Source organism: Sciurus vulgaris (assembly GCF_902686455.1).
Source record: "Sciurus vulgaris genome assembly, chromosome: 5".
NCBI classification, from domain to species: Eukaryota; Metazoa; Chordata; class Mammalia; order Rodentia; family Sciuridae; genus Sciurus; species Sciurus vulgaris.
In genome coordinates, this window is record NC_136465.1 from 146,581,065 (window position 1) to 146,596,133 (window position 15,069).

The 15,069-nt window shown below is 34.2% G+C and overlaps 1 pseudogene across 1 annotated transcript; it reads left to right on the forward strand.

Annotated features, from left to right (window-relative positions):
- The first annotated feature begins 11,020 nt into the window (after positions 1-11,020).
- Positions 11,021-11,879, forward strand: LOC306661505 (V-type proton ATPase subunit E 1-like; annotated as a pseudogene). Its single transcript has one exon. The product of its transcript is annotated as a V-type proton ATPase subunit E 1-like (transcript).
- The last annotated feature ends 3,190 nt before the right edge of the window (positions 11,880-15,069 follow it).

The following is a 15,069-nucleotide window of genomic DNA, read 5'->3' on the forward strand; positions in this document are numbered from 1 at the left end:
CCAACATTTGTTGCTACTCGTACTCTTGGCAGTTGGAGCCTTGGCAATTTTTAGAGATAATTATTTCACTGATTGTTAGACACAGAAAACGTGTTTGTATTATGGATTGTAGCTATATATCTTTTATATGACCAATGTCAATAAGGTATTATAATTGATGTCATATTTTTTCTTTTGCATTTTTATATTGGAAAACTGCTGTAAACTTCAAATAAAATTTGTTTTGATCAAACACTAATTATTGATAGAATATAATTCAACCATTCACCAAGTATTTATTGATTACTTACTAGTGCCACTGTTCTACAAGGATGGTTGAATTGATTAGATTAACAAGACCTCTGCCATCATGGAGTTGAAAGACATATGAATAATGACAAGTAAGAGCCAGGTGTGGTGGCACATACCTGTAATCCCAGCAACTTAGGGGGCTGGGGCAGGAGGATTGCAAATTTGAAGTCAGATTCAACAACCTATGGAGACACGAAACAATGTAGCAAGATCCTGTCTCAAAATTAAAAACCCAACAGGGCTGGGGATGTAGCTTGGTTGGTGGAACACTCCTGCGTTCAATTCCCCGTTACCACCTCCCCCAAATTATAAGTACGTTATCTATAGTGTGCTAGAAAATAAGCATCACAGATGTGTTGAAGATGTGGGTGGACAGATCAGAACTCACCAAGAGGGTGCTTTTTGAGCAAAGAAGATGGTTTGGGATTAGACAAGTAATAATTTTGGGAAGAACAGTCCAAGTAAAGGGAAGAAGTAGAGCAGAGATGTGTGTGTGATGTGTTGGCAGAAAATCCAGGAGCCCAGTGTACTTGAGCTGAGCAAGAGAAAAGAAGAATGGCAGGAGTTAAGGCCTTCGGGGTAACAGGGAAGGAGGACTCAAGAAATGGAGTGCCTTTACAGAGCTTGAGTAGGGGAGAGACAAGCTCTGAGCGGTGATGCCAGAGGTCTCTCCAGCTGCAAAGTTCCAATAAACTTCAGGGACACAAGGGCTGACTAAGAACAGAGTAATGGCAGCAGGGATGATAAGAAGTGGTGATGTTCTGGAAATACTCTCAAAGTAGTGTCAAAAGGATTTGCTGACATATTGACTGAGGTGGGGCAGAGAAAAAGAAACAAAATTCAAAAAACAGAGCAGTGTATGGCAACTTCTAGGGTTTGAACCTAAACAATAGCAAAGAAGCAGTTGTTATCAACTGAGATAGGAGAACCATGGGTCATACATTCTTGGGTGAGAACCAAGAATAGGAGTTCGGTATTGGAAATGTGGAGTTTGAAGTAACTGTTACATATTTATCATGACACATTGGGTAGCTAATTGGATATGAAGCTGAAATATTAGAGGTAAACATATTCAAATAAAAGTGAGGAAGTCAAACATTAACAACAGCTATAGGGAAATTTATGTGATTCTAGTTCAAATAGGAAAGCATCTACCCTTTCTTATATACTACATCTTATAATTGTGTATATATAAGGGTGTGTGTGTGTGTGTGTGTGTGTGTGTCCTATGCTGTTTATGGATTTGCTGGTGGGAAAACAGCACCACCTTGTGGTAACAATATGCATTTTTTTTTTTAAGAAAAATCTTCGTGAAAATGGTAGTATACTACCATTTTCTGTGTTCTGAAAGCATTTGGTTTCTTTATAAAAACACATTTATGTATTTTTAAATTGATGACTAGTAATTATGTATATTTATGGGGTACAACTGGAGATTTTAATCTATATATACATTTTAGAAATACTAAATCAAGCTAATCAGCATGTTCATCACTTCTTCAACTTATTTTTGTGATGAGGTTAAAAATCTGTATGATTTCTTCTAAAAAACTTGTTATAGAAATCTAGGGTGTGGGAAGGTGGATTGCCAGAAGGGAGAGTAGCAATTTGATTCTTGAAACAACCTATTGATACTCTGAATGCTCACAAAAATCTCTGCATTAATTTGTGTAAGGTTGTGTCTAATGGGTGCCAAAATAAGAGACAAAACCTGTCAGTCAATCAAGTGACTAAAAAATTCAAATAAATGTCAGTTAAAAAAATCTTCTCATAAAATCTTCTAAAAATTCTGAATAATAATGTGAGTTATAATGTAAGTAATTGATTGCTTTTAAAATGGGAATTGGGGTCATTACATATGTATATATATATAATTTATTAAAGAACATAAATTCTACCATCTTCAAGTAGTTCCTTGAAGCCATTAATTCACTCATTTATTCTTTACATACTGAAAATATAATTTTCTACATACTTATAATTCTGCCTGGCCTACAGGGAAACCCCCAAATACTACATATATAAATGTCTCTCTTCTGAGGTAATGTACTACCTGATTGAACTTACTAATTTTTTTGGGGGGGGGGTGCTGGGGATTGAACCCAGGTCCTTGTGCATGTGAGGCAAGCACTGTACCAACTGAGCTTCATCCCTAGCCTGAACTTAATAAGTTTTAAAACAAGGACCAGCTGGGCCCAGTGGCACTCACCTTAATCCTAGTATCTTGGGAGGCTGAGGCAGGAGGATCACAAGTTCAAGGCCAGCCTCAGCAACTTAGTGAGACCCTAAGCAACTTAGCAAGACCCTTTCTGTAAATAAAACATAAAAAGGACTAGGAATGTGACTCATGGTTAAGTGTCCCTGGGTTCAATTCCTGGTACCCAAAACAAACAAACAAATAGCAAACAAACAAAAAAATAAAACAAGGACCATTAAAACTGGAAAAGATAGCAGTAATACAATAAATATAAATAGGTATTTATGACCCAAATTACTTGTTTAGAGACTTGTTTCTCAAATACATTTTATCAAAGATATGAGAGTAACTATAAAAGAAAGTTTACTTTGGTCTTATGAATGAGCTTAAGAAATGCATTATTTAAAATATTATATTTGAAGTCAAATTTCAAAGCAATTCTCATCTTTTCATTTAACCTTTGTTATTCTAAAAACAAGTAAAAATCAAGTCTATTTAATTCATTATGTTTATTTAATGCACATTAACATGGATATGTTTTAAAAATTGAAACAAATGATAAAATTAATAAATGTATAAGTTACCAGGCATCACAAACTAATGCTGGCTTTTATTAGTGCAAAAAGGGAAAATTCAGGTAGAATTAGCCACAAATGAATTATTTGCTGAAACTTCACTCATGTGCAAGGAAAATGGAAAGGGCAAGTCTCCAAACACATCTTTTTTATAATTTTTTTTATTTTGAACTATGCAAATATTTTCTATATTCAAAAAATGAATTTAAGGGGATAAACAAAGACATCTTAAAATGAAAAGCAAATGAACATAGCATATCAAACAGACTTTGCACACAGTATTTGGCTATAGGTCTTTAGTGGAACCTCATTCTAAGGATATGCTTGTGTCTGCACACAAATCACACACACAGATGAGAAGGAACCTTGAACCTTATTTGTGTTTGTTTTTGGTAGTTGCCCTGGTGTGGTAATTCTAAAGAAATTTCTTGTGAATTGTAGGATAGAGTAAATGAATAATTATATAGATGCTGGTGAGAACCAGTATTTTCACTGTAGGAAAGGAGATACAAATTTGGAATGGGGGGATTTGAAAAAGAAGTCTGTGATGATGGATTTTCATTGGGAGTATAAATAGAAGTTCTCAAACTTATACTTCTAGTTCCAATATAAGAACTTTAGTACATACGTGCATGTGTACATGTGTGTACAAACAAGTGTGTATTTTCTCTTGCTTTATTCACACAGAGATATAAAATCATAACAGCAATGGTAGATAAGTGGCAGTGAGCACGCCTAGCTCCCAGATCTTGATTTCTAAAAATTATGACCATTTCAAGAATCCAGGACAGCTTTCTGAAATTAATGATATCACCCCAGGCAGAAAAAGAATAAGGAAACTGAAACATCTTTTTGTTCTATAAACCACGGAAGAATTTTTAAAAAGACTGATGGGGTCATAAGAAAAGTGAAAGAGCCAGAGTGGTATTCCTTCATTCTCCAAGTTTGGGAGAGTTTGAAAATTGATACAATAATAAAAATAATAGACCGTCCAAAAATATAATCTAATAAATTAGATGGAATGATTGGAATGATGGAATTAGAAAAATCACCATTTGATGATCACTAATGTAATAACTGATTCAGGCAAAGATCATCAGTGCATGCTACAATCATTGAATTAAAAGTTGTTTGGAAACATGATGGTCAATTGGTCCCAAGTATCACCACAGGTTGCATAGGAATTAAAAAAGGGAAAAGTTATCTATAGTGGAGAAATCCAGTCAACATCACCTTTAACAAATGATTAAGAATAGCAATACCAATTATATTCCCTAAGGGAAATGCAATAAGAAGACACAATATCATCTATAAAAAAAACGTATGGTGGGTCTAATCGGTTCATCTGAATATAACCATGAAAATACGGCCAGACAAACCTACAAGACATTCTATACAGCAGGTGGCCCAGACTCCATAAAAATGTCATAAAATATACCATAAAGTATGATGTCCTTGATGAAAAAGACAAGACAACAGATGTCCTATTTATTTTTTTATTTATCATTGATCAGAGAAAAAATAGGACCAAAAAATACATTCTTGAGATTCTTGGGGAAACTTCTTATGTAAGACAATTATTGCATCAATGTTAAATTTCTTGGGTGTGATAATGTCATTGTTGTTTTGTAGGAGAATGTCCTTGTACTTATGAGACATTAAATAAAGTATTTGATACTTAGGTAATTAGGGATGAAGTTTCATTGTGTTTGCGATTTACTGTCAAGTTTTTCTGGGAAAAAAAGACAAATCTGTATCTATCTATGCCTACGTCTATTGCTCTGTCTACATCTCTATGTGTAACTCTATGCCTGTATTTATGCTTACATCTTGCACACATATATATCAGTCTATGAAGGAAATGATTTAAGAATTGGTGAACCTAGATTAAAGGCGTATGGTAGCTCTTTGACATTTTTATAAGTTGGAATTTTTCAATCTAAAGATATTAGATTAAAAGTACCTTGTTATTACATATATTCTGAACTGCCTTATATTTTATTATTATTTTTTATTTAGCTTTTAATTTTTTACAGACTACATTTTGATTCATTGTACACAATTGGGGCACATAATTTCGTTTCTATGGTTGTACACAATGTAGATTCATACCATTTGTGTAATCATACATGTACATAGGGTAATGATGTCTGAATCATTCCACCATTTTTCATACCCCCCTCCCTCTCATTTCCTTTTACATATTCTAAAGTTTCCCCATTATTCTCTCATGCCCCACTCCTCACCCTCATTATATATCATTCTCCACTTATCAGGGAAAACATTTGGCCTTTGGCTTTTTGGGATTGACTTATTTCACTTAGCATGATATTCTCCAACTCCATCCATTTACCTGCAAATGCCATAATATTATTCTTCTTTATGGCTGAATAGTATTCCATTGTGTATATATACCACAGTTTCTAAAACTAGCTATTGACAATATGCTACTTGAAACCAATATTCAAAATATGTCATGTTATTTACCCAAGAATACATGGTGTGATGAGGATGAGGTGTGATTCACACTTGACTATCAATTTGCTGCCTGGCCACAATTTTATATTTCCTTTCGTGACACACCTAATCACAATCTTTGAATTGGTTTGTGGGATACTAATTCTATTCTTTAATCTCCTGATCACAGCTCACTTTTGATGTTTTGTTATGACTTTAACTGAATATTTTACTTTGACTATCAATTTTTAAAGCACTTTTATTTTGTAAAATAAGAGGTTTAGAGTACATAAATGTTCACACTGCAACTAATTCTAATATTCTGAGATTCTGTGCATGTTATATATTCTTTATATCAAAGACAGAAAAATAAGGTCTGATATTGTGTGACTGTAAAATACTTTCAGAATTAATAATAGTATATAAAATCTCAGTAAGTTTTAATAATACATTAAATGTGCTGTAGTATTCTGAGTATTTAAATATTAGAATTTGTATATATACTGCTTTTTAATTTATTCATATCTCTAACCATTCCAGAGATTTCAGCTTTGGTTCTGCTTTTTAATTTGGAATTTCAGAAATATAAATGTGAATGTAACTCTGTCGGAGTTATAGATAGATTTTAAAACACTTTTATTTAAATAATGTAATAATTCTAAAATTATTTTCAATTCCTCTGTGAATTGACTTCTCTCTTCTTTCATGAGTCTCAGCCTCTGTCTTCACCTTGCAATGAAAGTCTCATTCACCAGTGGAGGGAATTCTGGAAACTTTTACTTTGTTTCTCTTGTAGATGGCCACTTCCTTTGCATTAATTAAATTCAGCAAACCTGCTTTCCATTCCACCTTGCCTTAACAGAGAAAGCATTGAGGAATGGAGTGGGAGAGGAAAGGCAGATCCAAATAAGAAAAAGCACTAACAAATGCAGGAAAGAATGCACACAATGTTTTGGTGAAATAAACTGAAATCACTTTAAACTGGGTGGGGAAATTTTGTGAACTCTGAACAGGCACTCTGATTTATGGGACTATGTTAGCTAGATTCCAATGCAAATTATTCCAGTATATAAAAATCTAGTCAAATTTAAATAGATGAAGCAAATATTCACAAAATAAGAAAACTGTTAGTTTCTTCTAGGAAGTATATAAACTTATACATATGATTAGCTTATATATGAGATAGAATGAATAATATGTTAGAGAGCTATATCTCTGTATTTACTGTGGATATATACAACATAATGGTCTCTATTATATTGGTCTGACAAATATATTAAATGAAAATTGACATATTTAATACGAGTAAGTTCACTTGACATTTCTAGCATCAATTATGTACCAAGCATGATGCTGGACACATTTATATAAAAGAAATGATCTCATTTGTATGGCCATGTGGAAAAGAGAAATTTCCAGGTAGTTGTACATGTTGTGATCTCACCTGCCACCGCCCCACAGATTCTGAGTCTCCCAGCCCTTACCCAGAGTTCTCTCTCAAAGCTGCTGGAAAATAACTGTCTGAGAAAGGAAGCCATTGCCCTCACAAGGGAGAAAGGAATTGAGACATGCTGATTATTGTGCCTCCTCTTCCAGCAGAGGTCTGTTATTTCCAAAGGTTTTGTGGGAATCCATAATTATGTGTGTTTTAATCATATGTTTAGATAGAAGTGCATTTCAGACTTGATAGCAGCTTTACCCTTAGATTTCTCAGATGCCACCTTCCTACTTCATTCAGACGTGGATCATGAGAAGTTAAATGCTGTTCTACTAATAGTGCTTCTGCTACTTTAAACTACTTAATGGTTTCCTTTCTTGAAGTCAATTTAATTTTTTTAAGATTACCCAATGAATAGCAAGTTAAACATCATGCAGAAAAAGGAAGAAAACTTAACATGGAAGAAATTTTTGGAAAAATTATCTGAATAGATTTTTATCAAACCTAATAGCACAATTATTGTCATGAGTACTGTGATCCAGGAAAGAATATTGAACAACATCATGCAAATGGATTTGGCCACAAATTCATTTCTGGAAAGCAGAGCAAAGTATTGCCTTTTATTTATTTTTCATTTACACAAATGATTTTCATGCTATAGCAAAATGCATATTAGCTTTAGATAGTGATTCTCTTTTGTTTCTCTGACCCCTGTTATAGCATTCAGGTATAATGTATTAGGTAAAATTTGTGAGATAAGTATCCTCAAAGGACTTAAAAGCAAATATCACCAAAGATCTAAATTTGAAATGCTATCACTTCAAAGCAAATATCACCAAAGTTCTAAATTTAAATTGCTATTTGTGTTTATTCAGTCTAAGAACCTAATCCAAAATGGAAGTTCAGGTATTAATAGCATGTTTAGTGGTATACAGTCAAATAAAAATAATCTGAATGTGCTTGATTGGTGCAAGATGAATCTAAAGACAATATTTAAAATAGAGCTCATTTGTCTTTTCTGTTTTCTTTAAAGATCCTATCTCTATCATTTTATGATATGTGGCTATATGGTTTTCCTTTCTGAGAGGGGCAAACACTTTAAATTATAAGCATTTTTAATCTCTATCTTCTTTGCTCTGCAGAGAGGGTGGGTTCTATTAGGAGAAGCTCTTTTGTTGGATAGAGAGGCAAATAATAGAATCCTGGAAAGGCTAGATGGTTTTGTGTCAACATGTGGATCTTAGGTGGAAATTCCAGTGAGGGGAGAAGTGAGGTCTAAATTCAGCCTCGACCAGTAATATGTGACAAGATAGGGCAGACTGCAGAGCATGAATAGCATGAAACTTCTGAGGGAGCAATAACTTAAAAGTAGTTTTTGACATGTATCACGTGATTTAATTCCACTTTTGTATCCATTGTAAGAAATCATCAGTAAAGACTTATATTATTTTTTAAAGCATTTTGGAGTTGAATGTGTACAGCTTTTAGATGAGTTGCAGGGCTGAGATAAGTGTTAAAATAGAATATCAGCATATTTTTGTGCTTTCAAAGCTTTCCATAATTCACCTACAGTCCTAACTTTCTTCTGCTCTCCCCCTTGCATACTTTTATGCCTTTCCTTCCCAACTCACCTCTCCATCTCTCTGACACTTGCCAATCTTACCTCACGTAAGTATACAGGGAGATTTAGAGAAAATCACGGTGCAAATGTTCAGCCTTCGTATCTCCTACATACTTCTGAGTTTCTCAAGTGGGGAATTTCAATACATGAGGCCTTTCTCTTACTCTGTGTTTATAATAACTTTATAAGGCCTAAGTACCAAATTCAGTTGTTGATCTTTTTGTAGCATTTGACACTATCCACTTGGTCATACTCTTTACATTTTTGTGACATTTGGCACTTTGTGGTAATATTATAGTAAAGAATTTCTCCCCTTTCTGTTTATGTAACACAATCAGGCTCTTGTTAAGCCCTCTTCATGTATAATAGCCCGAAGATATAGTGACCTTTTTATAGTGATTTTATATATAAGAAAATGGTGGCATACAAGTTAATTAAATCTGTCTAAGATTGAGTGATGTTTAAGATGACTTGATGTTTAATACAGGCATTCTGCTTCTAGAACCTACTCAGATACTCCACAGACAATTTCACAATTATCAGAAATCACTTTGTAATATTTAAGCCTGAAATAAATTTATTATCAAAGTGGTAAAGTAAAAAAGATAGGCAGAAAGAAGAAAAGTACTATTTAGGTTATGGATGTATACTAAGAATTTATAATATCAATGTCTTTAGTTTCTTATAGAGAAGAACAAAACATTTCATACAATGCAATTGGAAACCTTTCCTTCCACTTTCTGCTCTTTTCCTCCCCAGGAATATTTAACTTGAGAAACTAACATGCATCACAGATTGTCCATTAACTCTCCAAAACACAATGCAAAATATTTGAACACATGACTATGTACATTTTCTAGGGAGACAGTGCCAATAACTTTTGGTAGAAAGGGATTCACAAAGGCTAAGCATCAATCTATTACATATAATTTCCATGAACCTTCTTTCTGACTCTACTAGCTCCTACACTTCTATGATTATTCACCTAAATTGCCACCCTTTGCCTCAAATTTTCCTTTAGTTTTACGTAAAAATATTCAAAATAGGTAAAACTATGCATTCATTTCCTATTGCTGTGTGATAAATTAGCCCAGAATTTTAACAACTTCAAACAGTAAGAGTTCTCACACAGTTTCTGGAGGTCAGTACTGGAAGAGTGACTTGGCTGGTGGTTCAGGCTTAAAATATCAGTCGGGGGTCATGTAGAAGCTTGATTAGAGCTTGAGGACTTGCTTCCATGGTAACTCACACACAGCTTTGGCAAGTGACTGTGCTAATTATTGTTAGGAATTCTGAGTTACTTCTGCGTAGACATTGAAACTCCCCCATGCTATGTATGGTAACTGACTGTGGTCCAAAACAATTGACCTGAGAGAGCACTGCAGACATTTAATTTCTTCTATGAACTAAGAAATTTCAGTCTATTATTTGTGCAATATTGTTGGTTTTACAATTCAGCCTTCTTCAAAGTGGGAAAGGACTATACAGGATTTGAGTAACAAGAGGCAAGAATCACTGGGGCCATCTTGGACATTGGCTACCATAAAATATCAGCCCCAGCTTCCCACTACTTATTAATAATGAACTAATTAATGTTAACATCATCAATACATTAGTAAATATTTTATGTAAAAATGTAAATAAATTAATAAAATACTAAAGTTGAGATTCAATTCAGCATTACTAATGTAACTCCTCATTCATTCACTTCCATTATGAAGATCTGAGTGAACATTTTTGTTCATGTTTTTATAGCTTTTTGTGTGTGTGTGTGCTGGGGATTGAACCCATAGTCTTGGCATGTGAGGCCAACTGAGCTATATCTCCTGCCCCAAGTTTTTATAGTTTTACTACATATGTGTACAGTCATAGGTTGGTTAAGGACATGGACACATTCTGAGAAATTTATTGTTTGTCAGTTTGGTCACTGTGCAAATATCATAAGTGCAGTTACATAAACTAAAAGGGCTAGAACATCACTAGCTAATATAATCTTGTGAGAGCACTCTCATATATGCAACCCTTTTTATTGACTGAAATGTCATTATGTGGCCCATGAACTGTATTCATAAACAATAGAGGGTATTATTTTGTTTAATTAGAATAATTAGACTATACAGATCAATTGAAACTTGTTTTCTGTACTCTCCAATTATTTTAAAAATCATTTTTAATTAACAAAGACTATATGCATTCATCATGTACAACATGATGTTTGAAACACATATACATAATGAAGTAACCCAATTGAACTAAGTAATATATACATTACCTCACATACTTATTTTTTTGTGGTGAGAATACTTAAAATCTATTGTGGCCATTTTCAAGAATATGATAAAGTCAGAATCTGCTCTGGTTTTGTTCTCCCTGTTCTTTCTGCACCCTTTTCCACAACTGAGCTCAAGTCAGTTGCCCACAGGCCTAACATTGCTTTCACCATGGCTCTCGGCAATGCTGACATACAGAAGCAAATCAGGCACATGATGGCTTTTGTTGAACAAGAAGCCAGTGAAAAAGCAGAAGAAATAGAGGCAGAAGAGTTCAACATTGAGAAAAGCTGTCTTGTGCAAACCCAAAGACTGAAGATTTCAGAATACTATGAGAAGAAAGAAAAACAGATTGAGCAGCAGAAGGAAATTCAGATGTCCAATTTGATGAACCAAGCAAGGCTTAAAGTTCTTAAAACAAGAGTTGACTTTATCACTGACTTACTGGATGAAGCAAAAACCGAGACTCAGTAAGGTGGTAAAAGATACAACAGGTATCAAATGCTGTTGGATGGACTGGTCCTCCAGGGTTTGTACCAGTTGTTGAAGCCCCAAATGATTGTTTGTTCATTGCAGGAAACAAGATTTTCCTCTAGTATAAGCTGCAGTTCAGAAAGTTTTCCTATGTACAAAATTGCCACCAAGAAGACTGTAGATGTCCAAATTGATCAGGAGGCTTACCTGCCTGAGAAAATAGCTGGTGGAGTCAATTGACCAGCTGATTGTAAAATAAAGGTTTCCAACACCCTGGAAAGCCAAATGGATCTCATAGCCTAGCAGATAATGCCTGAAGTAAGAGAAACCTTGTTTGGTGCAAATGCCAATAGGAAGTTTTTGGACTAATCCTAGGGAGGTTAAATTAATTCACCTCTCTACTTCTAAGAAGCAAGATTGTCTATGTAGCTTGATATGTAACTTCTTCTTTGTTGTTCTGAGATTATATTTATCAATGGATATCCTTCTGTAGCTAACGCCCTTGGCCTAATTTTAACAATAGGAGGTTTCTCAGTGTGATCAGGACCCACTTGTAGTTTGTCTGAAATACCACAGCTTTTATTTGGTTCTACAGCATGAAAAGGAGGCAGTGCATGGACTTCACCAAGTCTCCTGTTCTTTGTTCACTGTTCTAATTACCTGCATGGTGATATGCATGCTGTTCCTTGTCTGTAGGTGTGGGGCATGCATTCCTTCCAGCATTAGTACCTTCATTGTTACCTGTTTGTTCCTAGAATTTTTCTACATCTGTAAATATGATTTAAAATCTAAGCCATGAGTATTCTTTATTTATTAAAACCTAAGATTTTCGTGGAAAAAATAATATAAAATGCATCATTATTAATTATATTCACCATGTTATAAAATAGAACTCTTGAAATTATACTTCTTATGTTACTGAAATATAGTGCCCTTTAAAACAAGTGATTTGAATGCACTGTCAGATTATTAGAAAGGCCTTTCCTGATCATCAAGGCAGTGATCTTCCTCATACCCATACACCTAATCCTGCTATCTGTTTTATTTTGCTTCATGCAACTGTGGCACATCTCACTGCCACTGTACCTATTTGTTTGCTTTGTTTTGTTTCTTAGTTCTTCGACTTTCTCCATGAGAATTTAAGCACCTTAATGACTGGGACCTGGTTGTTTTATCCATATACCAATAAGCGTTTGCCTTAGGGTCAGTGCTCGAAAAGTGTTCTGGAATGAATCCATGAACTAAGCCATCTTTTTTATGTTAAATGTATTTCTCCCATCTTATATGACTAAATGACTAATTTTTTTCTGTTCAGACCAAAAATCAAATAATCTTTTCTAAGACACAATTTATTTTAGTAGAGAGACTTGATGGTTCTATTCTCAATGTTGATATTGCAGTTTGTAAATAACTATTTGAGAATATTATTTATAGAGGGGTTTTTTGGTATTGTATGTGTTCTACCCACTACTGACTAGAATATAAAAAATAGAAGTTATGGATTTGGAGGAACTAAAGAGTACTCAAACGACTGAATCAATTACTTAATAGACTACAAATTTAAAACAAGCACTAGCTTAAAAGAAAATTTAAAATTAATTTTTTTTACCATTGGAAATACCCAAATTATTTTACAATATATATTTACAATATTATGTCTTCAAGCATTGAAATAATCTCTGGGCAGCTAGCTGTACTTGACCTTGACTTCAAAAATGTCAGATTAATTCATTCTACTAAATGTAGGGAGATCGGTGTAGACAATCTACCTTCTTTAAAAGATTTCCATTGAAAATGTGGAGAATAGTTTATCCTTCCAGATCTGATTGTAAATCTTTTAGAACTTTAACAATTTAATCTCGACCTTGAAATTAGTCTTTTCTCCTAAATTGTTAAATTGCTTAGGAAAGCAACTTTTGAAAGATTTTAAATAGCATAATTGACCGAAAATTACTTTGAACACACTGAACAATTTTCTTCTACTGAGAAGAAACTGAGTTCTTTCAAAAAATATAAAATAGAATTTAAAAATCTCTGAAATATATATAGCACCCTGGAACAACAATCCCAAAACCTAGTCACCAGAAATCCTTTCTTTTTTGTCAAATTAATGACTGACTGTGCCACAACTGTTCTCTGCCTAAAATCATAAAGATTTAATTTTCTCTATGTTTCAATAGTTCTCAAAAATGGAGCCTATAGCAATGGAGTTGTAACTAGAATAAAATCTTTTCTAATTCCTTTATTCTTTATTTCTCAAATTAGGCCTTAATTCATGAGGCTCTCCCATTCCCTCACCTCCAACTTTTATGTGGGACATATTTAGAACTATGTCCATGGTTCCTGCTAACATCTTACTGTTTCTCAGATTTTTACTTACTGTGAAAAATGGAAGTCCAGTTTAACCCATGACCTGGCATTGCTATGACACTTATCTTGAGTCTTTTCCATTATATCTTCTCTTCCATGTCAGCAGGGGCTTATTTTCTGCCTTTCATGCAGTAACCAATAGCAATGCCTGGTTTACCTGTCACAGGGCTTGGAACAATTGCCTTCATAAACACCATCCTGTGAACATTTTAATTTAGGGATGACACTTTCCCACCTTTATCTGTCAGGTGGAGATGAAATTTGACTTTATGTTGTTAAAATTACACTTTTGTGGTTCTAGTTCTTTTCTGCTGTTAGACTAAAAGAAAAGTTGTCAGAATCGCTTCTTATTTTATTTGGTCTTTGATTTCCAAAGATTCTAGTAAGTAATGGAATGGTTCTAAAAACTGGGTCACTTACTTTCAACTTTCAGATTCTTACTCAATCCATATGATCAAAAAGGTTTAAAATAATCTATAAGAATTACACAAACATAGTACATTAATTGTATTGTGACTATAATTGGCTTTGTGGCTATTGTCATTGAGGTGAATGAACTTTTGACCAAACAGATTATTTTTCTGATGTCATCATTATGACATTATTATGAACATATCAACAATAACTGGTAACACTTGTGAAAATATAATATTCATACACAATTGTGTTTTACATGGACTCAAATACAGTTTGGTGAAATGAATGAATGATTTGGATTAAATCCATTATTAGTAGTTAAATGTATTCAATAATGAAAAGCCTAGGACTATAGTACGTAAGTCAACAAATCTAGAGATTTCTTGGCATTTTGAAGTATGAAAAAAAAAAAAACAGAAGAAGAAAAAAGAAAGGTATACTTAACGTACAGCAGGTGGCAAGAGTTTATTTCATAAGTTCCTCAGTGAGCAAGGACAAGGAGTGTCTCAGCAAGTCTAAAGTGGAGAACTCAAATATGAGTCAAGGATAGTTCTAGAGGCTTGGCTGCCCTCTGACAGCCTAGGTCTTCTCAAAATTTTCTTCCACCGTTGCCTCCAAGGTCTCTGCCACTGCACACAATCAGCTAGACCACCCTGTTTTGGCTCTCCTGTTACTCCTGCCATACAAGTCCCTGCTCTCTTTTCTGTTCTTGGCTTTGGCTGACTCATGGTTCCTCTGCTGGGGCTGTTCAGTGACACGTTTGTGGCCAAATAATTCTTTGCCGTCCTGTGCATTGTAGGATACTTAGTAGCATTTCTACTTCTGCCAGAAATATTCCCCCAAAAGTGACAACACAAAGTCTTCAAACATTACTTAATGTTCCCTGAGGGGCAAAGTTTCAAGTGTTTCCAACCACCGAGGACTTATACATTTACACTTTCTCTCTGTGCCATTCCCCC